Raw genomic sequence first — 6,000 nt, 5'->3', positions numbered from 1 at the left:
CCAGCTGGCATGTGTGTGGGGGTGGGTGGAGAGGGGGAGGGCGTAGAGACTTCCTCTGCCCCAATCCCAGCTAGCTCGCTCTCTGACCACATTTTTCCACCTCGCTTTTTTCCTTATAATGCGCTCACACGTCTTAAGATCTAGATTGTTTTTTGTGAATGGAATGTAATTTGAGAGCCGGAGAGGAAAGTGCAGACGGAGAAGGTGTCCCTCTCCGTGAGAAAGGCAAGCCGGGCGGGCCCCGCAGGGTCCCTGGCGGCCAGGGCCGCCGGTGAGATGGACAGGGCCAGGTGGGGAAGGTCACGGGTGCTGGCAGGGGCGAAACTGGAGAGGCCGGCCTCCTCCCTCAGCTCCCCCACTGCGTGGCGGCCCCTCCAGCCGCGTTTTCTGGGCTGTGCGCTGATCAAGCTCCAGGGCGGGACCACCCACGGAGAAGCCGACCTCTGCCCGGGAGGGGGCACCCGGGGGGCCGTGGCCTCTCCTACCGGGGCTCCGGTGACTTCCGGAGGCCCATCCCGCAGTGTGGGCCCAGCCCCTGCGCTGAGCAGCACTCACTCGTTCATTCGTTCAAAAACTGTTACCGACGGGCTGACCTCGAGCCAGGAACTGGACCGGGCACCGGGTACCGCCGTGAAGGAGACAGCGGAGCCCCCCGCCCTCGGGGACTGGCGGGAAATGCAGCCCACCCGTGACTCTGAACCTCGGCACGGACCGGGGGTTTCCTGCGGGGGTAAAATCGTTCAGTCCTTCCAGCAACTCTAGAAAGACATCGTTACCGACCACTTTAGAGATGAGGAAATCGAGGCCCAGAGCGATTAAACGGCGCCCACAAAAACAGAGTCAGCAAGGCTGGACCAGGTCCGCTCGACCCCTGGCCCGAGGGTTTAACCTTTGCCCTTCCGGCAGCGAAGGCTCAGCTACGGGCGGGCGCGGGCTCCCTGGGCTCCCCGGGTTGTGGGGAGGCCTGGGGAGGCCAGGCTCCCGCCAGAGTTGCATCGCTCCCAAAGCCACCGGGAAAGGAGGGTGAACTGGGGGGAAATCATGGAACTTCCCAAGGCTCCTGTCTTCATAAACGGAGGATAGTAACCCTCACTGAAGGGTGAATGTGAGGATTAAGCAAAGTTCATCACAGGTAAAGTGCTCAGTACAGTTTCTGGTAGATAGCAACGTTTAATAAACGCTGCTTGCACAGTGGACAACCCGCCCAACAGTACGTGGCAGTGCCCTCTCTAACCTCTTTCATGAAAAGGCTTCCATTCAAACTGAGAGGACCCAGCAAGGGCTGGCTTTGAAGGGCAGAAAGATTTGGATGGTGTTTAGACCTCCAAAGAGAAACAAAGAGGTGGCCATCTCAGACTTCCCTGCTGTTCCTGACATGCCTCTGTTTGTGCGCAACTGTGCTCAAAACGTACCGGCCCCTTCCCTGGACGGTCCGGGCCACAGAAATAACCCCCGGCAAGAAGACCTTGAAGAAGAGGTTGCAGTTACTGGCTTCGAAAGCCTGGAAAGTTTCAAAGGCATGAATACCGTATAGACTTTCCAGGACTTCTGAGTGGAGAAAGCTGTGAAAAATCTAAAGCTCCCATTTCCCGGCTCTTTCCTCTGCCTTCCTTTTATTTATTTATTAAAAAAAATTTTTTTTTAACGTTTATTTATTATTGAGAGACAGACACAGAGTGTGAGCAGGGGAGGGGCAGAGAGAGGGGGAGACACGGAACCCGAAGCAGCTTCCAGGCTCCGAGCCGTCAGCACGGAGCCCGACGCGGGGCTCGAAGCCACGAACCGCGAGATCGTGACCTGAGCTGAAGTCGGACGCTCAACCGACCGGGCCCCCCAGGCGCCCCTCCTCTGCCTTGTTTCTGATGTTAAGATATAATCCACGTATGGTGACGTTCACCATTTTAGGGCGCACAGCTCGGCGGTTTTTAATGGCTTCACAAGCATCACATACGTAGTTCAGGCCGTTTTCATCACCTCCGGACGAAACCCCGTGGGCTTCGGCGTCACCCCACTCTCCCTCCCCGAGCCCCGGCCACCCTGAATCTCCTTTCCTGTCTCTGCGACGTCCCTGTTGCTGACACGTCACGAAAATGCAGTCACACAACACGCGGTCCCAGCCCGTGTCAGGGCTCCGTTCCTGTTTGGAGCCGACCCGCGTCCCTCGCGCGGTGGGGCCCGCGTCTTGTCCATCCGTTCACCCGCTGACGGGTCTTTGGGTTGCGGGCACTTTTCGGCTCCCGGGGACAACGGCACTGCTGCGAAGGTCTACACACCCGTCTCCGCACGGCCGCTTCCACCTGCCCTGGGTCGAGTCCCCGGGAGGGGGACGGCCAGGTCATCACACGGCCGGTCCGGGCGTCACCTCTGGAGGAGAGGCCCCAGCGGCCTCCCGGGTCTCTGTCCCCGCCGGCAGCGCACGTGGGCTCTGACTTCTCCGCGTCCTCGCCCAGGCTGGTCACTGTCCCTCTTTCTGCTTCCACACATGGCAGTGGGGGCGACTCCCTCTTGACTCGTGACTCCCTCGCCTACCAGATCCTCTGAACGAAGTCCTCGCCCCCCCAACCCAGCCTCGCCGTGCTCTGGTTTGACTGGGGCCTCCCGCTGGCCGGACGGAGGCCCCAGGAAATCAGGGCACGCACCTGTCTTGTCTGCCGCGGTCCCCGAGGCCCGGCCCGGAGCAGCTGCTCGAAACAAATTGTGTTGACTGAGTCCTGACTGCACATGCTTCGCGATCTAAAGATCCTCTGTCGGTTGGAGGCGGGAGGGCCACACCGAGGCCGGCGCCGCGTGGAAATTTCCAAGTCCTCAGCTCCACTCCGATCTCTAGCCGCCACGCCAGGCCCCCGCCGGGGCGGACCTCGTCCTCGGAGTGACCGCCCCGGGAGGGACTCGGTGTCGGGGCGGGGGTGACTGCCGGGCCCCGGGGTTGCGGTTCTGCTCCCGGATGGCGCCCCGGCCTGGCCGAGGCCCGGCCCCCGCGACTTGGCCTCGGGGATGGCCATCTCGGCCAAATGTGGCGCGGGGTCGATTCATCGGGGCCGGTGTGCCGAGGCCGCCCCGGGGAGAGAGGAAACCCGAGCGCTCAGCACTTACCGTTTAAAGAAAAAAGTTCAGCACAGCGACGCTGAGCCATCCCCGTGGGATCAGGGAGCCTGCGGGGAGGTCACCCTTTGTTCCCGCTGACGGAGGCGGCCTGGGCTTGGACGGGGGCCGCGGGCTGCAGCGGAACCCTGAAGTCAGCAGAGTTTGTCTTGGGTGCCTTCCCACTTTCCTGGCTCACATCCCCCCCCCCCCCCCCCCCCGCCCCGTGCTCCCCGCTCTGCCAGAAAGTTCCTACCCCGGGCCCGGCCAGTCCCCCCCGCCCCCCCCCACTGGCTCCAGGACCAGGAATAAAATCGCCCTGGAGCCCTGACTCTGCGCCAGAACCTGTCAGCGTGCCGCGGTATGGCTTATTTCTCCCTCGAGGGAGGAGGCTGACAAACTCGTCCCATTTGACAGACGAGAACACTGAGGCCTGCAGCAGGTCAGAACCGGTCCACGGGCCCACAACTGGGAAGCAGAGGGGCTGCTCTGGCTGTGGGGGGGTCCCCAAAAGGGGGCCTGGGGGTCGGTGCGGAATAGTCGATGTGGCTGTAGAAAGTGTGGGACCGCTCGGTGCTGGTTTCCCACCGGGGGGGGGGGGGGAACGGGGCGGGGATGCCCTGGGGATTCCGTCCTACTAAGCGAAAGGGTCCCGAACCGATGGGCCAAAAGTCCTCAGGGAGACCTTTCCCCGCAAGGTGCGCTGAGCCCCCAGGAAGGCTGCTGGCGAGGCGTTTGCACGGTTAGAAATTTTACTTCTCCCCCTGGCCGCCCCTTCGATGCACCCTGACGTGCTCTGCGTTAGGCCCTCGGCAAATGCCAAGGCTGCTTGTTGCCGGACGTGGTCCCCGGGCACAGGGCAGGTGCTTCGTCGATATTTGTTCAGTAACCCGCCACGTCCAGGTACGTGTCCTGTCGCGGAATATCGCACAGTCATTAAAAAGTGGCCGGCCGAGGCCAACCTCGACGGTGGGTACGCAGATCGCCACGTCCTATGGTTTCCCACGGTTCTATATATTCGAAATCCTTCTTTCTTTTTTTCAAGTTTATTTATTTTGAGAAAGAGAGAGCAGGGGAGGGGCAGAGAGAGAGGGAGAGAGGACCCCAAGCGGGATCCACAGCGACAGGGCAGAGCCTGACGCGGGGCTTGACCCCACAGGCCGGGAGATCATGACCTGAGTCAAAAAAGCCGAGAGTCAGACGCTTAACTGACTGAGCCACCCACACACCCCTTGAAATCCTTCTTAATACAAAGGTGGCAAATAACAAAAATCACACCAAGGCAGAGTTTATAAGAAACAACACGGGAATGCCTGTGATCTGCAGAGTTTAGGAAATTATAAAAATTATTTACCAGGGACGCCTGGGTGGCTCAGGCGGTTAAGCCTCCGACTTCGGCTCAGGTCACGATCTCACGGTTCGTGGGTTCGAGCCCCGCGTCGGGCTCTGTGCTGACAGCTCGGAGCCTGGAGCCCGCTTCCGATTCCGTGTCTCCCTCTCTCTCTGCCCCTCCCTCGCTCGTGCTCGGTCTGTCTCTCAAAAATAAATAAACGTTAAAAAAAAAAAAAGCATTTACAAAAGACATAGTAAAGAAACGTATCTAAACGTCACTCCCTGGATGGCAGATTATGGGCTTTTCTCTCTACTTATGTTTCTGGATTTTCTCTTCTTTTCTTTCTTTTTTTAAGCAGGCTCCACGCCTAGTGCGGAGCCCAACTTGGGACTTGAACTCACAACCCTGAGGTCAAGACCTGAGCAGAGAGGGAGCTTCAACGACTGAGCCACCCAGGCGCCCCCTCTGGATTTTCTATAATCAGGGGAAAATGCTTTGTGAAAAATTTAAGTAAGACGCGTCCCCAGGGTTTTACGCTCCCCACCACCCTTTCCTGTCCTCCTCTCCTAGGGACATGGCAATTGCTCCTAAATTGTCTTCCCTTTGCCTAGAAGGGATCAAGGCTTTCCCGCTGTACAGAAGTGTTTGTGCGGCCAGGAGCTCAGCAGGAGCAAAGGGGGGAGATGGGGCTGGGCTCCCCGGAGCGGGGGGTCCAGAGACAGCGCCCAGCCGGCTGCTCATCAGAAAGCGATACGCAAGTCAGAGGACAGGGCGCTCGGTCTCCAGGGTGGCACAGACGGGAGGACACTCGGTCTCGCCCTCATACAGATCAGAACACAAGATTCAGAGACGCACGGTGACCCGACGCAGGTCACACAGCACGGTTCCCCCAGGACAAGGGCCTCCCCCCCGGGGGCCCTTCCCGCAGCCCTCCTGGACTTTTCTGTCAGGTGGACCCGGAGAGCAGCTACCCCAGCCCCTTCCCGACTTGTGCATCATCGGGTTTTGAAATCATCCCCGGGTTTTCCAAAGGAAACATATTTTGGGTTTTCTTTGCTTTCTTCTGCTCATTTGAAGAAATCCGAGAGTCCTTTCCTAATTGTTTGGTCAAGACTGCAGACGGGCAGTGAGGCATGCCACAAATATGATGTCGAGCCCAGGGAGCCCGCTGGCCTGGAGAAAGGACATCAGGCCTGTCACTGGTGCTGGGTCAGCACATGAACTCTGAGTTCCAGAGAGCACAGGGTGTTGGCCAAGCTCCCCAGATCCCTGACGTTGGGCCCCTGTTGGGAAAGACCGAGGGAGTCCACATCGAGCTCCCTGAGGCCGGGGCTCTTGTGGGTGTGGGTACAAACTGAGACCCTGGGGAGTTGGTAGCTGTGAGGCCTGCCAAAAGTCAGGCCCTGCAGCCTAGGCTACATTCCTTAGCCTCCTTTGCAGCTAGGCGTGTGGCTATGTGACTGGGTTCTGGCCGATGGGATGGGAGCACAAAGTGATGTGCACAACTTAAGTCAAGGAAGGGACCTGGTCTTCTTTGCCTCGCCCCGCCCCCTTCTTCTGAGCAGATAGAAGGTGGATGTGATGGC

The sequence above is a fragment of the Prionailurus viverrinus genome, unplaced genomic scaffold (genome assembly GCF_022837055.1).
Source record: "Prionailurus viverrinus isolate Anna unplaced genomic scaffold, UM_Priviv_1.0 scaffold_38, whole genome shotgun sequence".
Classification (NCBI taxonomy): domain Eukaryota; kingdom Metazoa; phylum Chordata; class Mammalia; order Carnivora; family Felidae; genus Prionailurus; species Prionailurus viverrinus.
The sequence above is the reverse complement of the archived record's forward strand: the minus strand, read 5'-3'. Positions refer to the sequence as shown.